Source organism: Ictidomys tridecemlineatus, chromosome 11, assembly GCF_052094955.1.
Source record: "Ictidomys tridecemlineatus isolate mIctTri1 chromosome 11, mIctTri1.hap1, whole genome shotgun sequence".
Classification (NCBI taxonomy): Eukaryota; Metazoa; Chordata; class Mammalia; order Rodentia; family Sciuridae; genus Ictidomys; species Ictidomys tridecemlineatus.
In genome coordinates this window covers 18,792,998-18,818,945 of record NC_135487.1, presented here as the reverse complement: position 1 = coordinate 18,818,945, position 25,948 = coordinate 18,792,998, and the positions used below count along the sequence as shown (strand labels likewise).

At 52.9% G+C, this 25,948-nt stretch overlaps 1 protein-coding gene and 1 long non-coding RNA gene across 12 annotated transcripts in view; one reads left to right on the top strand and one right to left on the bottom strand.

Moving 5' to 3' along the window:
• The window catches only part of Ahdc1 (AT-hook DNA binding motif containing 1), a 66,148-nt gene that overhangs the window by 3,262 nt on the left and 36,938 nt on the right, over positions 1 to 25,948 (top strand). The window contains exon 1 of one of the 11 annotated variants that reach the window (XM_021734633.3): positions 10,369 to 10,489. The exons of the other annotated variants lie outside the window; for them this stretch is intronic. The gene's annotated coding sequence lies outside the window, so the exon portion shown is untranslated. Of the gene's footprint in view, positions 1 to 10,368; positions 10,490 to 25,948 lie in introns of those variants that run through there. 11 annotated transcript variants of the gene reach the window in all.
• LOC144367965 (uncharacterized) lies at positions 18,769 to 25,151 on the bottom strand. The gene is made up of 2 exons (XR_013427629.1): positions 24,259 to 25,151; positions 18,769 to 21,413 (listed from the first exon to the last, which is right to left on the bottom strand). It is a non-coding gene; the product is annotated as an uncharacterized LOC144367965 (long non-coding RNA).

The window sequence follows — 25,948 nt, the reverse complement described above, 5'->3', positions numbered from 1 at the left end:
ATGTCATAAAGAAAAAGATCTTGCTGTTTATTGTGGTTGCTGGACTGGGGGGTCTGGAACAAGGTCATAGGGGCAGGAAGCCCCCAACACCCCCAGGTGCTGCAGATGGGCAGCTTAGCTTCTCAGCATTGATGTGTGAGGGAATGTTCCAGGATTATTTTGCATTGCTCCCCAGTCCTTGGTGGGCCTTTGGTGAAGGATCTTGAGCTGGGGGACTTTGTCCCCCCCCCCACTCCACATGCTTTGATCTTGGCTGGGCTTATGAAACCCCCTACAGAGCCAAGTGGAGGTATGCTATGGAGAGGCTGGACTTGGATTCTAGAGAAGATTGAGAGATGGGTCTTTACCTGAGTGTTGTCTCTGTGCTGGAGACTTGAGGGGTAGACTACCCCTGGCAGAAGACATGGGGGGGGGGCTGTTCTTGTAGAGCCCCAGAGGGACATTGCTTATTCTTGAATCAGCCTGAAGAACAGATTTTGAACCACTCCCTCTATGCCTGTGTTCAGCATTGGACAGGGGCATCTTCCAGGCAAATCTGACCTCCCTCACTTTCCCTTTCTCTCCCCCTAGGTCCTACCCCCACCCCCAGGTCAACTTTTTTTTTTTTTTTTTTTGAAATGAAGAGCACTGTGTCTCTGTCTAATGCCAGCCACCCAAGACCAAGGGGTGCCATACCTATGCACCAGATGCCCAGGCCCTTCTGGTCTGACTGGGTGAGGTCAAGCAAAATATTATGGGATGGAGCCTAGCTCTGTCTCTAGGTCCCTTGAGTCTCTTGGGACAGAAGGGGGAGGAGCAAAGCCAGAATGGGTGGAGCTGGGGAATGTAGGAGGCAGCAAGGGTAACACTGTTGCTAATGCCAGCAGATGGGCCCCCCAGGAAGAGAGAATTGGGGAGAGGAGACCCAGACAGCCACATGCTGGTGAAAAGAGGGCCTGAAGCCATTGATGAGAGAGGGAGGGAGAGGGAAAGATAGAAAACAGGCTAGAAGTGCTGGCATCACAGGCTGGCAGTGAGGCCCAGGGGACTCAGGTCCTAGGCATATCTCACTACACTGTACTCTGTAGCCAGAAACAAGGGAGCACTGAGGGCCTCTCACTCATGATCAAGCGCTGGGGTTGTTTTTGGCGGAAAGATAAGCAGATGTCTCTGGGAAGAGGGAGGAGGACAGGTGGGGAGTAGAGGAAAAGAGAAGGAAAGAATCCCACAGGAGGAGGGAGAAAGGGGGGATTCCAGGGGTCTTGGCTAATGCTCCAGGCCCTGGGGCCCCAGGATAGCATTTCTCCTCTATTCCCAAATGTCTGGGAACGGAGCTGAGCTCTTTTTGGGACTTGGGCAGGGTCCTAAAGGCAGGTATAGTACCCTACAGGTTTACAGGTACAGCACCTTAAGGTTGACAGGTACCCTGTGCTAGGAGGCACTAGGGTTATAAAAGTGGGGAGATTAGGGCCCCAGAGAAGCCAGAGGCATCATTCACCTGGACACCCACCATGACAGTTTGACGGGAGGAATCCAAGGCTAGCAAGGGAGCCACTCATCCAGGGTCACAGATTCACTGCAAGGCCAGGCTAGGACCAGACTCTTGCACTCTGTCACACTGTGGCTAGAGAACTGGAACAGCTGCGGGGGGCCTCGTGGGTGCAGAGGGGGGCTGGAGCCTGGGGAGAGCAGCACCCTTGTGGCCAGAGCCCCCCCAGGGGAGGGGGAGGCGCCACTGCCGGGAGAGGGAGGGAGGGAGGGAGAGGAGGGGAAACAGTGAGTCAGGCTTCCAAGAGCTGAGGATGAGAGAGCCAGAGCTGGGAGGGAGAGGGCAGGGAGGGCTGCTCCAACAGGGGAGAGGGAGGGGGCCCATCCAGGGGCAAGGAGAGCTAAGGAGGGAGGCAGCCTGGCCCTGGCCCAGCCATAGAGCAGTGTGGAGGGTGCAGCTGGTATGGACTTTGCCCAAGGTGGGTCAGGAAGGAGCCAGATTCTGCCCCTGCAGCATCTCTTTCTTTCCTCATTCCTTATTTTTTTTATCCCATCCCAGGGTCTCAGAAGGATGACAGCGTTGTCTTCCCATCCCTTGCTTTTGGGCCTCAGTTTCCCATTGTGCTCTTGGAGAGGGAATGGGGGGATTAGTGCAGCCTGGGAGGGATGTGGTCTTAAGCTGCTGGCTGTGTGCGGCGGGGTGGGGGGGCACTGTTGGATCTGCCACCAGGGCAAGGTAGGGTGTGAGTCTCAGAGGCAGGACTCTGTTGAACCCTGGAAATTCATGTCTTGACAGTAGTAGCTGGCATGGGGATTGGTTGGTGGGTGGTGGGGAGCTGAGATCTACTGGCCGTGTGTGAGAGTATGGGGTGAGGGGGTGTTGTGTTGGTTTGGCAATGGCGGGTGGGCTGCTTGAGGCCTCTCAGAATGGCCAGTGCCTGGACTGAGCCAGGATCTCCACACCCCCAGAATGAACCTCTGCCGTTGCTGGGAGATACTGCTGATTCCCCACATCCCTGTGGATAGCTGGGAGGTGGGAATGGGCTTGTGGGGCTGAGAACTGCCTGTACAGCCCCTCATGCTTGGAGCTGGGACCAGAGCAGGAGGGATCCCCAGGGACTGCCTGGAGGGAAGGAGCCCCCCCTCCTGCCCAGCTGACAGGAAGCACTGGCTCCCAGCCCCTCCTTCCCCAAGGCCTGGCCTCCCCCACCCCTCCCTCCTGGATCCCAGCATCTCTCCATTGGCTAGGGCAGGAGGAAGGTGGGCACTTAGGAGCCCACTTCTGTAGGGCCTGGCTTGGGGTGAATGTTGAAGTGAGGGTAGAGTGAGGCCCCCCACAGGCTACCCATGCACACACCCCACTACAGGGAGGCCCTGTTTTCTCTCCTCTTTCTGTTCTGGGGTCCTTGGCCTGGGAGCCCAGGGGAGGGGCTGCTTCTGCAGCTGGCTGGCCCCAACTCCCAGTTCAGCCCAGCTGCTACTGAAGCTTCCAGAAGCTGCAGTTCTGCACCCTTCTTCACCCCCTGAGCCAGGAGAGGCCTTTGCTGACCTGGAGGAGGGGGCCTTGGGGAGAGAGTGGGCACCCTTAGAAGGACTAACACAGACAGCCAGACAGATGGGTGGTGGAACAGATGGACAGAGACACCCACACATAGACAGACTGAGAGAGACGGACAGATGGACTGGGACAGGGAGAGACGGACAGACAGAGGTGCTGGCAGAGAAAGGATTCAGAAAAATGGAAGGATTGAGGAGAGAGAAACAGACTTTAGAGAGAAGAAGGGAGAAAGGGTGATTGAAGAGAGAGAGGGAGGGGGGTGCTGAGGGACAGGAAGAGATAAAGAAAGGGGAAAACCCAGAGAGAGAGAGAGAGAGAGAGAGAGAGAGAGAGAAGAAAAGAGAGAGGGAAAGGGAGAGAGAGAGGAGAGACTGGAGGCTACAAACCACAAACAGGGATTTGATGAGAATCTGGAAGGTGTTTTCTGCCTCTTCCCTCCCCAAACCCCCAGGCCAGCCAAGTCTCCATTCCTTCCACCCCCGGCTCAGTTTCCAGCTGCTAAAGAGGTCAGGGAGAAAGAGAGGGAGAGAGTGAAGCCTTGCAGAGCCCCTTCCTCCCTGCTCTTCTGTTGGAAGCCGGGGGCTGGCGGAGAGAGCTTGCCTAGCTCCGACCCCTACGCACAGATTTACAGGTCTCAAAAAATGTCTCCTCATGCTCTCCACTCAGTGTGGGGGATAGCTCCTTGTATTAATGCACCCCCTATACTTACACCTGTCTACACACACACACACACACGCACATGCACACATGCATGCACACACACACACACACACACACACACATATTTTGTGACATGGAGCTTTCCAACCTCACTCATTGCACATCTCACAACATAACTCATAAACATGTACCTGTGCTTTCTTTCCTATCCAGGTAGTGACACACAGGCTCTGTCATGAGCTCTCAGAACATGCTGTCACACACAGTCACACGCTCACACATACAGTGACAGTCACACCTGAGCAGAGAGCACTCCCACTCTGGCCCCACTGGCAGGGTGGGAGACAGGAAGTCCCCCTCAGTCAGTGGGAGTCCTTCTAAGAGGGTGCAGGGCTGGCTTGGATGATGATGGTCTGGTGGGTCGGTAGTAGGAAAGAGCTATCTGAGAGTTGGTGAGGGGGTGTGTATGAGCGAGCGAGAGAGAGAAAGAGCATACAAACATGTACACGTGTGAGTCTGTCGTGTGTGGCAGAGAGACCGAGCACATGTGAGACTGGGTATGGGTGTGTGTAGGGAGCGTGTGGAGTATGTGGGTGTGTGTCTCATAGCTGCTTGTCAGGTGTGGATATTCGTTTGTGTGATAGGTATTTGTGTAACATGGGTCTGTGGCTGTATGGGATTTGCAGAGTGGGGTGTCTGTGATGGGGCGTGCATCTATGAAGGTACAGGACAGGGGTGAGCTGCGTGTGTGAAGGGGCAGAGGTATGGATGCGGATGTGGAGGTGTGTGGGTGTTAGTGTGTGAGTGGAGGGAGCATGCCTGTGTGAGGGTGTAGCTGCAGGTGTGAGGCTGTGAGCCTGTTGCCTGGGTTGGAAGGGTGTTTTCCAAAGCCCAGATGCTACCCGTACAGGGACGACCATTAGCACAAACACATGGGAAGGGGCTGCGGTGCTCTCAGTTGGGCACTGACCCACAGAGACACACAAGGACAGACATGCCCGCCCCTGTCCTCCCTCTTCCTCTCGCCTGGCGTCAGTGGTTTTCAAAGGAGCCTCCATGAGGACTGTTTGCTGTGCAGTTCCCCCACCCCCAGCCTGTGCCTCTTCAAACACAGCGATGCCCTCCAGGCAGCTTTGTGGAGGCTCCTGCCTGGACCATCTGAAGGCAGATGGGTGGGCTGGGATCCGTTGCCGCCCCCCAGGGAGTGAGGAGGCAGCTCTGCTCCTCAGGCCTGGGCACAGGCACAGACAGATGGACTGCCTGTCTTGGCAGCCCTCCCACCCCACATAGGCACCCCACAGCAGAGGGTTATAGTGGGCAGCCCCCAGATGGGCCCCTGAGCACAGGCCTTTGCCCTTCATGTCCCCAGAGGGTACCCACCCTCACTCTGTAGCTCCATGCCTTTCTGAACACAGGACCCAACTGCAGTCCCCAACACCACTTAAAAATACAGCTGGCCCACATACACCCTCCCCTCCAAAGCCAACTGCTAAACACACCTACAAACACACAATCACTCCACATGTGATCACCTCCTTGATATGTCACTGCCTCTCACACACAACCTCCGCACATCCCCAGACACAACCAGCATATACCTGCCACATAGCTATACTTCCCCAAACATCAGGAACCCAGTTACAGCCCCAGTACCCTCCCACATGTGTACTGCAGAGCCACCAGCACCTCTCTGACATCAGGAACCCATTCTTCCTTTCTACGTGCAGAGGTTCTTAAAGCCTCCAGCGCCTCCCCAAATAGTCCCCCGTCCCAGTATAGCAGCTCCTGTAGCACCCTCAAGCCCTAGCATGTCCCCAAACACATCAGCCTGGTTAAAGTCACAATAACCTATTCCAAACAGATCCTGCCCAACTCCTCCCCACGGTGCTGTCCCCAATAGTCACACCTTCCCAGACACAACCAAACTCCTCAACATACCCCTAATATCTCTTTTTTTTTTTTCTCTCTCTCTCTCTCTCTCACATACACACACACACACAGCTTCTACTATAACCTCAAGTGTATCAGCTCCCCAGATACATCCAGGACCCACACAGACAGGATACTATCCCACATATTCAGGCCCCCGGGTCCAGCATCACTCTGTATACACACATCTCCCCAGGTATGTCCTGGCACCTGACCCCCAACTCCAATGAGGTCCTCTACTCTTTCCAAATTACCTCCCCTCCCCAACACACACATGGTTTCAACACCCACCCAGACAAGAACCCCTGACCCTGAAGCAACATTTGCCTCATAGACACATGGCTTCACTTTAAGTGTATCTCCAAATAGATAATGTCCCCTCAGCTTCTAATACCTTCCCCAGCATGCATATGCATGCACACACACTCCCTACAGGTCCCCACACCTCAACAGGCGATCCTGTCTAAGTCCCAGAGACTCCCTGGATATAGCCCAGCTCTGACTCCAGGACTTTGCTCAACGTAAGGGCCAGGGGACAGCCCTACACCTCTCCTTATGTGACACCATGCTTATCCACAACACGCACAGCCTCTGCTGGTCACAGCCCTGACCCATTCACCCTTTTGAGCTCACAAGCAGCTCTTCCTGCTCCCCCTGCACCCCACAACACCCTGTCACATACCCTGCCTCCCACCAGTCACACATTCCAGCACATCCTCCTCCCAGTCGTCCCCCCAGAAGGCCTTGCCTTTCACACGCATTGCTCTCACTTGTCTGCTGCCCAAGCCTCCCCCACTTCCCAGAGCCTCCTCTGCCTGGGGAGCTGTCTCCACCCCCTCGCTGCCCCAGGCCTTTCATTCCTGGACAGTGAGGCTGGACATCTGGTTCAAAGCTGCCCCCTCCCCAAGACCCTATGCTATGAACACTCTGACCTGGGCTTGGGGGCTTGGGGCCCCTTTGGGGGTGGGGCAGGGCCCCTTGGCACCTGGTCACGCTGGTCTCTCAGCCAAGAACTCTGAGTACCCAGCACTGCCTGAGCTCTGGCATGTCTGTGGGGGCCAAGGGGAGTTATACCCAGCCTGCACTTTTCAAGTGTTTTCCAGATCCTCCCCGCTTGGCTCACCTGAGAGACATGGGCTGGGGCTTCAGGGAAAGGATGGGGAAGGTGCTGCCCCCCCACCCCAGTCCAGGCTGTGGGGCTTGGTCTCCCTGGGAGTCAGTTCCGACAGTGAAGGTTACTTTACTAGATGCATGATTTTAAACGGAATCTCCACCATCTGTTCCACCCCCTAATTACAGATGCACAGAATCCGCCTCAGAGGGCAGCATGAGGGGAGTGATTTAGAGGCTGAGCTGCTTCTGCCTGCATTTGGGCTGGGGAGATGGGGTGGGGGTGCTCTGGTATTGCTCGTCGTCCCCCCCCCATCCCCCTCCAGTCTCGATATCTTTTCTGGAGGTCCCTTGTGCCTCTTGCTGGGGGAAGGCTCATAGAAAGATTCCTCTGACCCCCAAGACCTGAAAGAGGAAGCAACTGCAGTGCTGTGCAGTAGGAGGGGTCCCCAAGACATTGTCTGTGTCCCAGTCCAGCAAGTCCTGGGATGAAGGTTCCATTAGGGCCTTAAAAAATTCAGTGGATCGATCTCTTGCCTGCCTCTGGTGCCTTGGGGAGCCACAGGCGCTGGCTTGGCCCAGCTGTCTGCTTACCCCTGGGGGTAGCTGGGATAGGTGGTGAAATAGGGAGGGGGTCAGAGCAGAGGTGGGCTGGCCAGGTTCTAGCAGTAGAGGACAAGGGCAGGCATGCCAAGACCCTCCAGGTGGGTTTGCACCCAGCGCCCACCCGCCTTGGTGCAGCTGGTGTGCCTGACCCTAGCTGGAGCCATGGACTGTGGCACTGTGCCCCACCAAGGGCCAGAGGGATGTGGGGCTCCACTCTGAGGACCGGTCCATCTTTGTCTATGGGCTCCAGGGACCTGGGCCTCTGCCTGCTTGGTGGTGGCGGCGGCGGCAGCGGTAGCGCGGCAGCGGCGGCAGCGCGGCAGCAGTGGGCACACTGCGGTAGACTCTGGAGCATTCACTGCGGGGAGAAAGGGAGAGAGGTTGGGCTGGAGGAATTTTAAAGATTGCTGCAGGCAGGAGGGTCTCTGGAACCCTGTGGAGCGGGCAGTCATGCAGAAGTAATCCTATCGCGGCCTGCCTGGAGGAGTGGAGGAGAGAGGGTGGGCCGGGGAGGGGAGGAAGAGCTGCTGCCCCTTTGCCACCTCAGCTTGGAGGGAGCCAGGGACCCCAGGCTGCCTCTCAGAGGCACCTTGTTTTCTCCATCCCACTGTGGCCCCTAGAGGGCCAGTGCTACAGCCATTGCTCAACTCCAAGCTCTGGGTTTTATAAATAATGCAGCTAGGAGGGGGCGCCAAGTCAACCCCCAGTCACCTTGGGTCACTCCAGCTAACAGTCTGGTGGCAGAGCCCTTTTCCCTTCCAGCCTGCTCCCCTCCCTTTCTGCTGTGTGAGCTTGGGCCAGAGGTTCAGCTTCTCTGGGCTGGGCCAGGGCAGAGGAGTGTGGAAGAACCCAGAAACTCCTGTCCTTATGTCCCACCTCCCAGCCCTCACAGGTTAACTGGCAGCTGACTCAGCCAATCCCGGCTGAAGAGGGATGGCCTGCTCTACAAGGACTTTATCCATTCTGGCCCCTCCATTTTGCAGATGGAGTAAACGAGTCCAAAGGCGGAAGGATGGTCAAGGCCAGCCTGCTGATGAACCCCCTCCTTCCTGCCCCATTCTGCTGTCACTCAGGCTCTTCTCTGCCTCAGCTCAGCTAAGAGCAGGGCCTGGGGGGGGAGGGCGGGGGATGTTTGGGAAAGTGGTTGCGGCTGAGAGGTTGCCATGGCAATACTGCAGGATGCCGAGCTGAAGTGGGGGTCCCACAGGGTCTCTGGGGCCCCCAGCTCCACACCCCTGTGGTCTTCTCCTCCCCAGCTCCTGTCCCCCCACCCAGATGCCTGTCAGGCGGTTCCAGTGACAGGCTGGGTGGGTGACAGGTGGTGCAGGTGATGGGCTGGGTGGGTGATGAGCCTGGGTGGGTGACAGGTGGTGCGGGTGCGAGGCAGGCAGGTGACAAGCTGGGTGGTGACAGGCTCTGCGGATGACAGGCAGGGGGTGTGGTTGGCGAGGATGCTGTCTCCTGGCTGGTGGCCTGTTGCAGCCCCCCTACCCTCATGCGTGTGCACACACATAGACTCTGGGCTCAGAGCTTGGGGCTAAGATACTAATGAGGCTTATTACGCATGGAGGGGCAGGTGCCCAGGCTCACTAATGAGAGGCCTTTAACGAATAGGGGAGACAGCTGGGGGGGCTTCAAGGAATTTGGCTGCCCTCCTGGGCTGAGGTCCTGGGGGTCCTGACCTGGCTTAAGGATGAGGCTGGTCTCATCCTCCAGCCAGGTTAGGACCCCTCCTTCCCTTCACCCCTGGCCACTTGGATTTATGTTCATATAGTACCAGCCACGGTCACGATGGCTGCCTTTGTTCAGGCGCTCACTGTGTGTAGGGCACTGTGCCAAGCCCTTTACATGCATTTTCTCCTTTCTACTCAACAGTCCTAGGCAGGAGGCTCTATCATCCCATTTTACAGATGAGCAATCGGAGGCTGAGAGAAGGCTGGGGCTTCACATAACAAGTTAGTGGTGCCGCTGGGATTTTAATCCAGGTCTTTCTCTCCCCAGAGCTTGTCCTCATAGCCAGCCCACCACTAAGATGCAGGTCTTGGTGTAGACCTGACCCTTGCTCAGAGTCTCAGTTTCACTCTTCTGGAAAATAGATTGTGTGGGGGAGGGTAATCACTAAAGGTCTTTAGCTCTGACTTGGGTGACTACAGGGATTCCTCCAGCTAGCTGCCACAGCCCTACCCCATCTGGCCCAGATTCTGGTGACACCCCTGCACTGGAGAGAGGGCAGGGCTTAGTGCTGAGGGGATGAGCTGAACAGGGGACACCTGGGATATCTGAGCCACTTCCTGCGTGCTGTGGTGGGGAGGCTGAGGAGCAGCAGCCGCCCAAGGTCACACACCCTGTGAGCTGTAGGGCCTCTTGGGATCCTAGGTCTCTTGGCCTGTTGAAAGGGTGGGGCTGGGTGTGGTCCCAGAGTTGGGACACCACCTCCTCCTGGGCCCCACCCATCAGCCTAGTTTCTTCCTTGGAGATGGTGAGCCCCTCGCTCATGGGAGGGTATGGGGTTGTTGGCTAACTCTTTAGGGCCATGCCCCCTCCTATTGATCTGGGCCCCAAGTGTCAGTTGAACCCCTCCCTTTGGGACCCGTTGCGGTGGAAACTCCCTGGCAACAGCTGATGGATGGGTTAAGGCCTTGACATTGGCCTGGGGCCACAGCATAGCCCTGGAGGGACCAGCTAGGGCTGGGGGGCTTGGAGGGGAATTTAAGGGAGAAATGAGGCTCATAAATCTTGGAGCTTCTTGTTTCTCTTCAAACTTAATCTCCTATCAAACCTGCTCTCCAGCTGCTCATCCAAGGTGCTGGGGGTTGAGGGAACCCACCTGCCCACTCCCCTCTCTCTCTCCAACTGAGGCTCACCCTCTCCTACAATTGCACCCATGGGAGAGAGATGCAGCTGCTGTTGCTGGGAAAGATTAAGACAGCGTGTCCAGACTACTGCATCTTGCCTCTTGATTTATTGTGGTAGGTGGGGCAGAGGGTGCATGGTCTCAGTTTCCCCAGCTTTGGAAATCCTCTTCTGGTGCCTCTCAGCTCGGGCTTGAAGAACTGAGGCCAAGAGGATTTAGCAGATGGAGGACACACAGCCTTGTCCTCAGAACCCCCCAGTCCTGGAGGAGGAAAAGGAGCACAGCCCTGCCCTTGTGAGCTGGAGGTGAGGTCTAGAACCCAGGCTGGGTGTGTGCTGAGGTCAGGCAGGGGTGGTGCTGGGTGGCTGGCTTGGGAAGACTTTCTCAAGCAAAGACCCAGGCTTGGGGGAGGCCAGAGGAAGGGTGGTGGTTTGCCTGGGGGTGAGGGGGCTGGGGAACCATCTTTGGTTGGAAGACAGGAGCCTGAAAGGGTCTAGCTTTCCCACAGGCCCACGCAACAGTAGGCTGGAGTTCTGGGGCCCTCTCAGCTCCCCAGGGAACCCGTTGCTGCCTGGCCCCAGGACCCAGGCATCCTGGCGGGTGAGGGCGGGTCTCCAGCAGGCGCCCTGCCAAACCCTGCAGCCTGCTCACCAGGAATCTTGTTGCTGAGAGATGGAAAATCCCGGCAGGGCCTGCAGCTCATCCCTCCCCTCCGGGAGGAGGAGGGGCCCAAAGATTCCTTCCTGCACCCCCCCTCTCATCTGGGGCAGGGCTCTCCTCAGCAGTGGGTGGGGCTGGGGGGCCCAGGACTGGCCTCTAAGGCCCAGTCACATGTCCTGGAGCCCTGCCCAGCCCACAGTGGGCACCAGGGCACTCTGGAGGCCAAACGCGCCTAGTGTGTGTGGGGGGGCAGGAGTGGGGCGCTGAGGCCCAAAGAGGGCCTGGGTGGGGGCTGGTGCCTGGCCCTGGCCCCACTGGCTCCCCTAGGGCGGAGGGTGAAGAGTTGGTTCCCTCCTTGGACAGGAAGACGAATGATCCCATTATGGGAGCGTGATTTTATTCCACGTGTCACGGAGTCTGAGATTAACTTGCTCACCAGTCTGTGACAAACCCCTCACACCCAACACGCACACACATATACACACTCACAGAGGTGGAGACGCACACATATCCTCAGTGTCACAAACACACATCACACAGACACAGACTAGCATTTCTGTGCTGTAGCACACAGCATGGTCTTACACACAGCGACACAAGCACACTTAAGTGCACCAGAATCTAGACCCATTGCCTCAAAAACACTTAGACACTGAGGTCACAGAAACCCACAGATGCAAACAAATAGTCCAGGGTTTGCTTGCACCCACTGCTTTGACATGCATGGAGTCAAGGGCACATGGTGCCCCTCAGTCCCAGGCATACTGAGACACACACAAAACCAGACACAGCCATGCAGACAGGCACAGACCAACAGCCACACACTCCGAGACAAAGGCCCAGATACATATAGAGACAAAGACAGGCGCAGACACACAGCCGGCGGAGCTCACACAAGCACAGGCGTGCACACCCGGACATAGACAAAGACAAATAAATGCCCAGAGGTTTTACTGTGGACAGATGTAGAGGCGCATGCACATCTGGGCCTCCTCTTCGACCTCCCTGCCTGGGGACATTGTAATCTGGTGCCTGTGGCTCCAGGGAGGACTCTGAGGAATCTTCTACTCTGCTAGAGCCCCCCACCCTGGGCCCAGGGCCAGGCCCTACCTCTGGCCGCAGGCCTGTGACCAAGGCCACAGCAGCCACACCCTCAGCAGAGCCTGAGACTTCTTCCCTTCCCTTCGCTTCCCCATTGACCGCACAGCACACAGTCTTCCCCGTACGTGCTCACAACAGCCCTCTTCCTGTCTTTCTCTGTCATTCTATAACCTCTGTCACTGTCACACACGGATCCCCTCCATGCACACAGCCTTCCTCACTTGTACACTTGTGCGTGTCACACGGACCCCCAGGCACACTCCCTCCTGTCTCCCTGCCCTCTCACACACTAATTCACAAATTACAACACACACACACACTGCCTCACATGCATCCTCACCCCTCTCACACGTGCACACCACACACACACACACACACACTCTCTCACACACACACTTCCAGAGCCTCCCATCACTTTCCTTCCTCTGTCTCTCACAAACACTCCCTCTGCCAAGAGTGTGGCTCTGCCGCAGATTAGTCCCTGATGGTATTTGTCACTGCTCTTCAACAGTCAAGCATCCTTGCCTTCCCTGGTCTCAGTCTCTCCTCCTCTACCTCCGGCCCTGCATATGGTGGCCTTATATTTTTTTTGTCCTTTCTCGGTTTGGTTAACAAGTGTATGTGGAGCATTCATTTATTCAACAAATCCTGATTGAACACTGTTTATGGGTGAAGCCCTGGGGAGACCATGGTGACCAAGATAGACATAGACCCTTCCTTCATAGAGTCTGTTTTGTGACCAGCCTGGTTGTTGCTTCTCTCTTCTAACTAGATTGGAAGGGAACCCTTGATCTTGGCTTTCATAGGAAAAATTTGGGAAGGGTGTTCCAGGTACAGGGAACAGCATATGCAAAATGTGAAAGTGAATTAAAGTATGCTGTGCTGGGAGAATGTAGTGCTGGTCAGACATCAGAGGAGATGCTGCAAAAAGTGTAGAAGGCAGATGTCACAGGGTTCAGGTGCCATACTTGGGTTTGTGGTTTGTCCAGTGGGTCACCAGGAATCAGAGGAAGTATTTAATGACAGGACCAAGAGCCAGGACCAAGACAGACTGGAGGCAGAGAGGCTAGTTGGGCGGTTTAAATAGTACATGTGGGAGATGATGATGGTTTAATCTAGAGGGGCATGTAGGATGATTTGTAGGGGCAGAGACCAGTGTAGTTCCAGCTCCAGAGATGTGTGACTTCAGGAAAGACACATACTTCCATGAGCAAGGTCCATCATATGAGGATGGGACAGTGCAGGTGCTAGGTTTGCAGTAGATGTTCAATAAAGGATAGCTGATAACCATTTGTCAGGTACCATTTGGATGTGGGGGACATTAGATCTGGAGATTTACTCAGCACCTACTGAGTGCTGGATACTCTGCCAGTTTTCTTCATGACACCTGCATCATGAAGAGAGTGGAGAGGGCCCCAGGAGGTGGTGAATGAAACATCCAGGAGGTTAAAGGAAGTGAGGCAGCACCTCTCAAGGTTCTAGGTGGTTCCTGAAGAAACTAGTGTTGAAGTGTTGAGCTGGCTGGGAGAATTTCACCAGGCAAAGGTTGCGAAGGTGCTTCAGGGAGAGTGGACTCTGACCAATAGCCCAAGGGTAGAAACAGAGTCTCCTTCACTCTCCAGTAGGACACTGGGAGGAAGAGTTTTGGGGGCTGGGATTTATAGAGGCCTTGAGGCCAGGCTGAGGGGGCGTGGTCAGCATGGAGCTGAGCTATACTCAAACGTCCATTGAGAACCACTGAGATTCTATTTTAGGCTCTGTCTCTTGCTCTCCCTGGCCTCAGTTTCCCCATCGCGATGAGCGGATTAGTCTTACGTAGGAGGGAACCCTGGCATCGTGTCCTAGGGGCTGACCTGGCCAGCTTGGGTGGGCATCTCTGGCCTTGGATTCCTGACCCCAGCAGTGCTTTCTTCCTGAGCATTCTGAGCAAAGTGAGGAGTCTCCAGAAATGGATTTGGGGCACCCTGCAAGAGGGGCCAGAGCTTGTACAGAATGGAAGCATGTTTCCAGAATCAGACTCTCAGCCCCCGAGGAGACCCAGAAGAGAAGGCCTATGTCCTTCTTTCCTCCTACCCTGACCCATGTGGCAATGGATATGGGCCATGGGCCCAGAGGGCACAGTGTCCAGTCCCTAGCTCAGAGGGTGTCAAGACCCTTTCTGTCTACTGCTCAGGGAGCAGGGCTTAGATTCAGGAATTTGACCCATTGGTGTCCCCCGGGAATAAGAAGCCAGGAGGCTAACTCAGGATGGCAGAGCCTAATGAATGCCTGTGGGTAGCTGGGTTCTGCCCAGGATATTTGGGGTTGCTGGGAGTTGTGCAAGGCAGGTTCTAGCGAGCCCCCAGCTGCCGTGGATCCTGGATGTGAGGGGCCCTGTAAGCATCTCACCTGTGAGGTGGGGCTGGTAGAGAATTAATTTCCTGTGCTATTTTAATTTTGCTGTATTTAATTTGCTATTTATTTTAATTAATTAACAGAGGTAATCGCCTATCCTAACATGTGGCTGCGGGCTCCTCTTCCTTTTTGGAGGGGTGGGAAGCCAGGCCAGGTGACTGCTGGGTTAGCTGTGGTGGGAGGAAGCTGTGGGGGCCTGTCCTTTACCGCTCCACCCACTTTTCTCCCAGAGGGGCTCTCTCCTCCCCCAGCACTTGTAGCCCCTCCCATCCCTCTCTTTTCTCTCCCAGGTCTGCTTCCGGGCCTCAGCAGTAGTAACCAGGGCCATGAGAAGAGTGACATAAGACTCTCAGATAAACTGATTTTAATGTCACCGTGAGGTTAAAGAACTTGCCTTGGGTGGTGCTTAGGGGCCATTGGGGACATTTTGGGGGTATGTGTGGGTTTACTAGAAGTCACCTTCCCTACCCTGGTGACCATACAGCATGCCCATCTATGCATTCAGGTTAAAGGGACATTAGTGTGTCCTAATAGCTGTGGATACATCCATGGGCATGATTTCAGTTCATAGTTAATCCCTAGGACATATCCGGTTGAGAGGTGGGATTATTCCTTTGTTGAAGTGATGAACTTGAAGCTCAGCTAGGCTAAGGGACTTGCCCAAGGTCACACAGCAATCCAGAGAAGTAGGGCCTGGATTTCATCCATAATCAACCTGACTATATGAAAAGAGGGAGGAGAGGGGAAGTAGCTTGGGGAGAGTTTAGGGTGGGGGGATTAGGTCAGAGTCTGAGGAAGCTAGGAAATGGGGTCTTCTGGCTCTGGAGGATGTGGCTTGGGATGTAGTTCCCTGCCACAAGGGGTTTCCTGAAGGGGTGAAGGTCTCTGCCATCTCTGTTTTCCTGAGTATCTTTAGTTGTCTGGAACTGGGGTTTGCTTTGTCACTTGCACTGTACCTGACCTCAGGGATCTTTCCCTGGCTAGGTGGGGCCCAACTTTTATTTATTATGTGCTTGTTTGGTTTTGGTTTTGGTGGTAGAAATTGAACCCAAGACCTCTGCAAGCTAAGCACATGTTCTTACCACTGAGCCACGCCCCCTAGCTTTGACTTTTAGTTATTTAACAAACATTTACATAGCATTTACTATGTCCCAGCACTCTTCTAATTTTATAAATGCTCGCTTAATCACCATCATATCCCTATTGTTGTTGTCCTTATTTTATACACCAGCCCCCTCATCCTCTGTTTCACTTTCTACAATTTAGTTAACTGTGGTCAACTGCAGTCAAAAAATATTAACTGGAAGCTTTCAGAAATAAACATTTGTGAATTTTAAATAATTTTTATTATAGTGTATTATGATTGTTCTGTTTATTGCTAGTTGTTAATTTCTTACTGTGCCTAATTTATAAATGAAACTGCCATAGGTGTATGTGTAGGTGTATGTGTATAGGAATAAAACTTATCTATAGGGTTTGGTATTATCTGCAGTTTCCACATCCCCTGGAGATCTTGGAATATTCCCCCCATGGATAGGGAGGGAGGGAGGACTATGTCAGAGAACTGAGGTTTAGAAAGGTTAAGTGACTGGGTCAAGGCCACACAGAACCAGTACCTTTGAATTTGGGATCCAGAGTTCTCTTCTGAACCACGGTGCTATCCCCATTCCCTTGATGCTCTAGGGATGGGAGTGCTGAATTCCCAGGGATAAATCACCTTTTTTTTTTTTTTTTCCTGGTACCAGGGAGTGAACTCAGGGGCACTCAGTCACTGAGCCACATCCCCAGCCGTATTTTGTCTCTCTGAGTTGCTTAGCATTTCGCTGTTGCTAAGGCTGGCTTTGAACTCACAATTCTTCTGTCTCAGCCTCCTGAGCCGCTGGGACTACAGGCGTGCGCCATCTCACTGGGCTGACATAAGGCATCTTTGGGGAAACTCCAGTCTAGATCTAGGGCAGACCCAACCCTATCCTTACCAGCTGTATGTTTGTTTGAAGGGGTAGAGAACCCACAAATCAAGACCTGTTGTGGGGGAAATAGGCCGAGCATCAGGATGTGGCAGGAGGCTGCAGATCAGCAGTTAGGACCTGTGGGGAATAGTCCACCCTGCTAGAGTGCTGGACCCTGGTGGGGGCACACAGAAGGGCTGCCTTCAGAGAGCTTGCCGTCTAGCTGGAAAAATAAGACGGCTGTGTGGGAATAGTTCTCAATGGTTGTATAAGGTAATGGGGGGGAAATCATGAAAAAAATCACAAAATACATGATACAGTTGGGGAAATAATCATGGCACCGATGCCACAGTGTTTGGGGAGGCTCACATGAGATGACATGGAGGGCCTGAGCTCTGAAGCAGAAGCCTAGTGAGTGTACATCTAGAACCTAAAACCCAAAACCTGGAGAAAGCAAGCACCCTGCGGCTGGGGTTGGCATCAGAGCAGATCAGGGTGGGGATAATGAGGAGGGAAAGGTCAATGGCAGACCCAGCTTTGGATTTAAATCCCAACCATGGCAAATGGCTTTCCCTCCCTCAGCCTTGATTTCTTTGTCTGTAAAATAGATATAATAGTAGTTCTAGTTCTCCCCACCCCATAGGGTCTGGTAAAGATTAAATTATCCAACAAGTATATTGAGCACCTGGTGGGTGCCAGAGATGCATCCAGTCACTGCATGTAAAAGTCAGTCATGTTTGCAACCTTATTATCTTCATCTGGAAAGAGGAAGGGACTGTACAGAAAGGAGGAATGGAGACTGAGGTTTTTGTTGATTTATATATTTTTTGCAGTAGTAGAGACTGAATCAAGGAGTATTGTACCACTGAGCTACATCCACAGTCCTTCCCCCCTGCCCCCAGACAGTCTCACTGAATTGTCCAGGCAGGCCTTGAACCTGTGATCCTCCTGCCTAGCCTCCCAAGTCACTGGGATTACAGGTGTGCACATGATGGGGGCTGTTATTTATTGAGTATTTAATCAGTGTCACATGTACTTGTATAACCATTTTGCAGATGATGATATAGATTCTGAGAGGTATAGTAACTCTCCAAAGAAACATAGTAGCAGTAAGATTGCAGCCATGTTCTTTAAACCAGATTAAGAGAAGGGGTGTGGGTGAGGCCATTCATCAGACCTGGCCTGGAGAGGGACAGAGGGAGTAGGAAGGAAAAGACAGAGGTGGGCAAGACCTCAAACTTGGGAAACAATTAGGGCTGGGGATGTTGCTTGATGGTAGAGCACTTGTTTAACATACACAAAGCCCTGGATTTGATCCCCTGCATTGAGGCGGTGGGGGGTAGGGGTGGGGAGGGACACAGGCTCCCCAAGTGGACTTTCCTAGCAAAGAAGGCAGAGTACAGGGTAGGGACTGGTGAAGACTGAAGGAGGGCTTCTTGAAAGAGGTGAGTCTTGAGAACTGGGTGACTTGAAGGAGATGGGGAGCCAGAGCATTCCAGGCAGGAAGGCATAGGCTAAGGCCTTGGGGTGAGAATGAGCTGCATGGCCTCAGGCTGAGAGGAAATAGCCCAGTGGAATGAGGGCTGGGAGGTCTGGTAGCCTCAGGGGCATAGAGAGGTTGATAGGCCTAAGGAGATAGGGAGGGCGACAGATTTAGGAGGCTTAGCTAATCACCTGGAAAAGAAAGAGAGCATAGCAATCAACAGGACAGGCCCTGGAACCAAATCTGAGCCCAGAACTTCCTACCCCACATCAGGGTAGGTCACTTAACATCTCATAAGGGGTAGCACTTCTATAATCCCAGTGGCTAGGGAGACTGAGACAGGAGGATTCAGAGCCAGCCTCAGCAAAAAGCGAGGTGCTAAACAACTCAGTGAGACCCTGTCTCTAAATAAAATACAAAATAGGGCCAGGATGTGGCTCAGTGGTTGAGTTTCCCTGAGTTCAATCCCCAATACCCCCCCCCCAAAAAAAATGCTGGAGGGGGTAATCAAAGTACGTGGTTTCTTGGATGAAATAATATTGAGAAATGCTTTGCACGATGCCTGGCAGGTAGAAAACCCTTGATTCATTCATTAATTCCTTAACTATCAAGTGCTCACTTGGTGTCCGACACTCTTCTAAGCCTGAGACACTGTGTGATTGAGCAGTGAACAAAATAGATAAAAATCCCTGCCCTCAAGGAGCTTACACTTGGAGGTTAAAACAGTTAACACGTGGGCTGGGGATGTGGCTCAAGCGGTAGCGCGCTCGCCTGGCATGCGTGCGGCCCGGGTTCGATCCTCAGCACCACATACCAACAAAGATGTTGTGTCCGCCGAGAACTAAAAAATAAATATTAAAAATTCTCTCTAAAAAAAAAAAAATAAATAAAATAAAATAAAATAAAATAAAACAGTTAACACGAAAACAAGCAAAACATATGGTTTGTTAGATGGGAAGTGCCGAGGAGGAAAATGAAACAAGGCAGAGCTCCAAGGTTGCAAGGTTATTGCAATTTTGTTTTATTTCTTAAAAATTTCTAGTTTTTGTTTGTTTGTTTGTTTGTTTTTTGAGAGGTCTTGCTGTGTTGCTGAGGCTGGCCTTGAATTCCTATGCTCAAGTGATCCTCCCGCCTCAGCTTCCCCAGTAGCTGGTACTACTGGTCCATGCCACCAAGCTGAACACCAACTGCAATTATAAATAAACTTACAGAAATGGAGGCTGTAGTTATTATTTGCACTGTTTGAAAGTTTTAGTAGAAAAAGCATCTTTTCAGTTCACCAGGCATTTATCCTTCATGAGAATTACTAGTAGAGATACTGCTGTTCTCATCTTATGGATGAGGACATTGAGGCTCAGGGGAGAATCTGAGCCAGGATTCATGACTTTGAGGACAGTGCTATGCTGGCCATGCCTTGTGGTTGCCTGTGATGGAGGCAGTACTGTTCCTGAAAGAGCAGAGCACAGAATGAGAGTGACATGGAGAAGAGGGGCACTGCTAAGGTATGTCAGTGTCCAGGGATGGAGCTGAGCTGGGGAGCAGGGGCCGGGGCCTTTTTCCTGGAGCCAGAGCTGTGGTCAGCATACTTCTGCCTGATGAGAGTGAGCTCAGAGAGTGGCTGGACCCAGGAGCAACCCTGAGGGCAGAGCGGGGGCAGCAGGCGAAGCTTGAGACACTGTGTGATTGAGCAGAGGGGCAGAATCTGTCCAGAACTGAGTGAGTGTGTGGGTGGCATTGAGGCTGAGGGGAGCAGGGAGGAGAGAAGTCAGCCCATGACTAGATGAGAGGGAACAGCAAGGAGTTTGGCTGGCCGGAGCCGGCTGTGAAGGCCCTTGAATGTCAAGCCAAAGACCTCAGCCTTGACGTTGATGTCAGCAGTAGGGAGCTATTAAAGGTTTTAGAGCAGAGACTCAGTGTCACGAGAATAGGATTTGAGGAAGATGTCTCTGGCACCAGGTGGAGATTCTACAGAGGCTAGAGGTGGGGAGCTCACTGGGGAGGCGGTCACAGCTGAGCAGGTGAGAAATGAGGAGGTCAGATCAAAGAGACAGCTTGAACTGGTACAAGAAGTAAGGCCTGGGAGATGACCCTCCTGGGCTGTAGCCTAGAGTCTGCCCAGGTTTTCTGAAGGACCTTAGGCCGGTCCCTCTCCTGCCCTCTGTGCACCTGTATTTCCCCATTTGGGTTGAACTAAAGGTTCCTTTCACTCTTTTTTTTTTTTCAAAACCTTTTGGGCCAAGGATCCATTTTGAGAAGATCACGACTGTGGCTAGAAGCCTTCAGAAGAATACAAAACCAAGTTTTGGTTAACATTTTGTGAGGTTTACAAACCTGCCAAAGTCCATCTATGGAACCAAGCTAGATGATCAATAGTAATAAAAATAGCAGCTAGCACTGAATGCTAATTACGGGGCAGGTGCTGGGTAAAGTGATTTATCTCATGCTCTTGTTAAAGCTCTTTACCAGCTCTATGAAATAGGTACCATTCTGTTTATTCCACTTTACAGATGAGGAAACTGAGAAGGCCTTGAAAAGTGAAGTAATTTGCTTAGAGCAAGAATTTAAGTCTGGGTTTATCAATTCAAGAGCTTTTTTAAAAAAAAAAAAACTTGGTGTTTTAAAATTTGTTTATTTATTTTACGGTTCTGGGGATTGAACCCAGAGACACTGTACCACTGAGTTACATCACCAGCTCTTTTTATTTGAGACAAGGTCTCACTAAATTGCCCAGGCTGGCCTTGAACTTGTGAACTTCCTGCCTTAGCCTCCCCCAAGTAGCTGGGATTATAGTATGTGCCACCATACCCAGCAGAGTTTATGATTTTACCAGTAAGGTTAGCCTGGGATTCTAGGGCAGGAGGGAGAAACAGCAGGGAAGGGACAGATATGGGAGGATTTCCAAAGAAAGCCACAGAGGCCAGGTGCAGTGGCATACTCCTGTAATCCCAGTGGCTTGGGAGGCCGAGACAGGAGGATAGAGAGTTCAAAGCCAGCCTCAGCAATGGTGAGGAGCTAAGCAACTCAGTAAAACCCTGTCTCTAAATAAAATACAAAATAGGGCTAAGGATGTGGCTCAGTGGCTGAGTGTCCCTGAGTTCAATCCCTGGTTAACCCCCCCCCCCTTTAAAAAAGCCATAGAGAAGACAAAGCTAGAGCTAAGGGGAAAGAGGGTAGCAGTGTCAACTCAGCACTGAAGTAAGAAGCATTGAGTGGCTGGAGGTGAGGGCTGGTGAAGATTTCATTTGGAGCTCCCTTTCCTGGCTTCCAGAGCTTGGATCTGCCCCACATGGCCCCCAGCCAAGTGACCTGCTCTGGAGCTTGCTGGGGAAGGGTGGAGCATGGGGCTACTCTAGCTTCTTGCCCTGATTACATTCAGCCCCCTTGGCAGAGAAGGGCTTATCCCTGACTCTTTGACTCAGCCTCCAGTGCCGTCTCTGGAATCTACCCCTCCCTCCCCCATCCCAAGGCCACAGAGAAGGGCCAGTGGGCCTTGATCTCTCTAGGGGAGTTCAGAAGTAGAGACACTCTTTCCATTCCAGAGAGGAGTCCTGGGGCCCATCTGCTGAGATCAGAGTACAGTCTGGATCCCAAGCTCCACGGCCCATGTTAGGCAATGGTTTAGATCCTGGTTGGCAGCACCACCTAGAAGCACAGTAGGAGGTAGTATAGATTAGAGTAGGTCACGGTCTCAGACTGGAATTTAGATTTATGGTGGGTTGGAGTTGTTGGTCATCTATTATAGGGTCTTTCTATAAAAATTGTAAAAAAAAAAAAAAAGACTGTAAAAATTTTAGGCTTTGTAGGCTATTCAGTCTGTTATTAATACCTTGAAAGCAGTTATAAACAACACATGAACAAATAAACTTGGCTGTGTTCCAATCAAACTTCAATTATAAAAAACAGACTACAGGCGGGACTTGGCCCATGGGCCATAGTTTGTCAACTCCTGTGTAGAACTTTCTTCCTCCTGAGGTGTGTGTAGATTTTTAACTTTTTATTAGTCACTGATATAAGCAAACAAGCTTGAGAGGGGTGTCCAGCTGGAATCTAGAGCCATAGTAGGTTAACATGGAAGGTGATCTAGAGCCACACCCTTTCTGGATCTAACTTTTGGGCATTGGTGAATAAGAAATGGACTAGACAGTGGTTTAAAGCAGACTTAGTAATATTCTCTGGCTGAGCCTAAATTCACAGAAAGCTGAGGCAGGGTGGTATGGGGTAGTGAGATTTAGACCCACACATAAGACTGTGGTCTGAATATGGGGAAGTGGGTGAGCTAAAGCCACACAGATATTGATCTAGAGCAGGCAGAGCTTTGGTCCTAAGCCAGAGCACCATATGATCTAGAACAGCACTGTCCAATACAAATGTAATGCAAACCACATATGTAATTTTAAAATGTCTAATACCCACATTTATAACAAAGTGAAAAGTAAAATTAATTTTAATAAAGTACCTTATCTAACTCATTATAAAAATATTATCTCAACATAATTATTGTGAAAATTGAGATTTCTACATTCTTTTTGAAACAATTGTTTTAGTTGTTGATGGACTTTTATTTTATCTATCTATCTATTTATTTATATGCAGTGCTGAGAAGCGAACCCAGTGCCTTATACCTGCTAGGCAAGCACTCTACCACTGAGCCACAACCCCAGCCCTTACTTTAAGACTTTATGCCAGGTACAGTGGTACGTGCCTGTAACCCCAGCAGCTCTGGAGGCTGAAGCAGGAGGATCACACGTTCAAAGCCAGTCTCAGCAACTTAGCGAGGCCCTAAGCAACTCAATGGGATCCTGTCTCAAGATTTTTTAAAAAGCTTTAAAAGAGGTTGGGGATGTAGTTCAGTGGTTCAGTGCCCCTGGATTCAATTTCTGGTATGAATGAATCAATGAATGAATGAATGAATAAAAAAGTTAAGACTTCAGAATCTGGTGTGTAGCATGTCCCAGTTTGGACTGGCCCATGTGACCTGTGGCTATCTTTTAGAAAAGAGGCTTTTCTTTGGATGAGAGTCCAGAGGAGTCATGACCCAGAATGATCTGGAATAAATAGGATTGGACATGCCAGAGGTTACACCCTTAGCAGAATTGAAATGGGTATAGGCTGTCCCAGTTTGGGAAAGCACCTGGGCTCTGGGTTAGGGAGTGGGGGATTCTTTCCCTTGGAGTTCTGACTAACTGGCCTCAGGTGGATCATCTCTGAGCACTGGCCCCCAGCTCCTCCCTCCCTCATCCCAATGTCACTTCTGACTCTAGAGTCTGGTCTGACCTGGCAGATGGGGGAGGGCAGAGTGGCAGCTGGACCCTTGAGGGAGCCTGAGCTCCACCCCTCCAAACCAGCTGCTGCCAGCCTTCCTGGACTGACTCTGTGGAAACCTGGGGGCCCTGAGACAGAAATAAACCGCCAGGTTTCCGGGGCGGAGTGGGGGGCCTGCCAGCCTTTGTGCTTCCTTGCTGGGGAGGTGGGGGGAGCAGGAAGCAGCTCCAGGCCCTGTCCCAGGCTGTTCCCCCTGTATGTCATCTCCCCTTACCCCCTCTCCTCCCTAACTGAGTGTAGAATTTGATGGATTAGTAAACCCTGGGGACCCAATAATCTGGGACTGACACTTGAGAGCACCAAGTGGTCCTTTAGGCTCCTTGACACAGCTTGGTGCCCATTGTTAGGACCCTATCCTAGGTACTCCTAGCTGCCTCAAGTCGGGAACAGAACAGATTCAGAGGCTCTCTTGCGGCACTAAACTAGGAGTTGGAAGATTTGTAGTGTACCAACCTCTGCCCCTAACTAGCCAAAGGCAACTTTGGGTGGATCACAATTTAAGCCTCCATTTCTTCTGTTAAAAATATTAAAAGAGCATCTTGTGTTGGACACTGTAGTTCAGTGGTTAACTCAGCCTCTGAAGCTAGTTTTTCTGACTCTGGACTATGCCATTGTATGACATTTGGCAGGTCATTTAATTTTCCTGCGTCCATTTGTTTCCTCATTAGGAAAAAAGGGGATATTACCTTCTTTAAGGGAACCTTATAATCAAGTAAGTTAATTTGTGCTAATAACGCAGGCAGATGCTCAGGGTTGGCCATTACCACGGGTAGTGGCTAGGCTCAACAGGATTTTAAGTGAAAATGCATTGTTCAAATGTGAGGGACTTTTTCTCTTAAAAAAGTCCTTCTTAAAACCTTTCATTAAAAACAAAAAAGAAAAAGGAACCTCTTTCAATTTATAAAAATCTGGAAAACTAAATCTAACAAGCTTTTTTTTTTGGGGGGGGGGTGTTATTGGGACTGAACACAGCAGTGCTTTACTGTTGAGCTTTTTAAACTTGATCCTGAGACAACTAAGTTGCTGAGGCTGGCCCCGAACTTGCAATCCTCCTGCCTCAGCCTCCAGAGTCGCTGGGATTACAGGTTTGCACCACAGCGCTGGGCGCGAAGGTGTTTTGCCTAAAGAGAATTACACAGCAAGCAAATCTTGATAAGGTACCTACCATATATAGTCATGTAGCTCATCCCCAATTTACAGGTAAGGAAATCGAGGCCGGTGATTGGTCACTGGTGCACAGTGGCGCTATCCAGTGAGGCCCGAGTCCGCCGCTGGGGAGGGAGTGCCCAGGGCTCCTGTGCTCACCGGAGGAGGGGCGTGCAGGTAGCGGGCGCCCGGGAGCCTTCGCCGGAGTCAAGCGCGCTATTAATAATCTCGCCGCTCCGCCCGCGCGAAGCGCGCAGGTCCGGACTGTGGCTGAGTGCCTGCCGGCCCGGGTCGGATCCGGATCGCCGCGCCCCCCCTCCCTTTCCACGTGACAACCCCCCCAACTCTGCAGGCAGTGGAGGGCCCAGGCGGGCGGGCCGGGGGCCAGGAAAAAACCAAAAACGCCGAGGCTGGGCCGCTCCCCTCCCGCTCAAAATAGCCCCCAGGCTGGGGCTGCCACGCATTCCGCCGGTCCCGGGGCGCGGGAAGGGGCGGCCGGCCGGGCTCCAGCCGGGCCCGACGTGGCTGCCCCGCCAGGCTGGACGGGGTGGGGGGCGAGGGCGGGCCGCGCGGCCGGCCGGCATGTGGCTCTCCTTCGGGGAGCCTTGGCAGCCCGGGCTGCGCGCTGCGCCGGGATGATGGAGAGCTTCTGGAATTTCCTGCAGCTGGAGAGCGCGGCCGACCCGGGGAGCGGGCCGAGCGCGCGGCTCGGAAAGGGGCGGCTAGCGGCCCGACCCTAGGGGGCGCCTTCCTGGCGAGGGTGCTAGGGAAGATCGGCCCTGAGCTGCGAGCGGGCCCGGAGCCTCCACCCTCCTGCGCCGCCCTTTTCGGGTCTGGCGGGGGTCCAGTCCCGCCCCTCCCGGCCTCGGCGGCGGAGAGGGGCCAGGTGCAGGCAATGCCCCTCCCCCAGCCGCCTGGTTTCCCTCTCGGCCCGTCACCTCCTTCTGGAGTCAAAAGCCCTGCGGCCTCCTCTGGGAGGGGGTGGGGATGGCAGGGATCTGGGGGCAGCCAGGTAGCCCTAGGGGCGGCGGCGGGAAAAACTAGGAGGCAGACTATTCCGCCCCAGAACGGCTGGACCTGCAGCCTGGAGCCTTCTTCTCAAACCAAGGCGTCCAAGGGCTTCTGGGAGGGAGGCGAGGTAGTCCTCTTCCAGCCCCCCTCCGCCCCCAACTGCAGAGCCGGTAGGGGGGCGGACCTGCTGGAAAAATCCTGGATAATTTCCCCGACGGAGACAGCGGCGGCTTTCTTTGGGGGCGGCTTTGCACCCTGAATATCCCGGAGTCTAGAAAAGGGCCCCCCTAGAGGGAAGGTCTTCCTTTTACTGGAGTCCTGAGATCCAGGGTAGTAGGTAAGTGACCTCTCTGGACTCACTCCTGGCAGTGGGGTGGGGGAGGGAAAGAGGCCTACCTTGCCCTTTGTGGGGGAGGGGAAGGAAGAGATGCTTTCCCACAACTTTGCTGTGTTCCAACACCATTTGGTGCTTTGCAAACTGATGAACCTTTTGGCAACTCAGCAGGCGGCTCCCCCGCCTAGGGTGGACCCCTTCTCCCCCTGCCTGTGGCCTCTGTTCAGTTCCATTTCCTGCCCCACCTAGCATACACTTACCACGTTAAACAAAAGCAAAGAAGATAGGCCCAGTTGGAATGTCTTCTCTGCCACTCACTGGTTGTGTGACCTTGGGCAAGTCCCTTCACTCCTGAGTTTCCCTT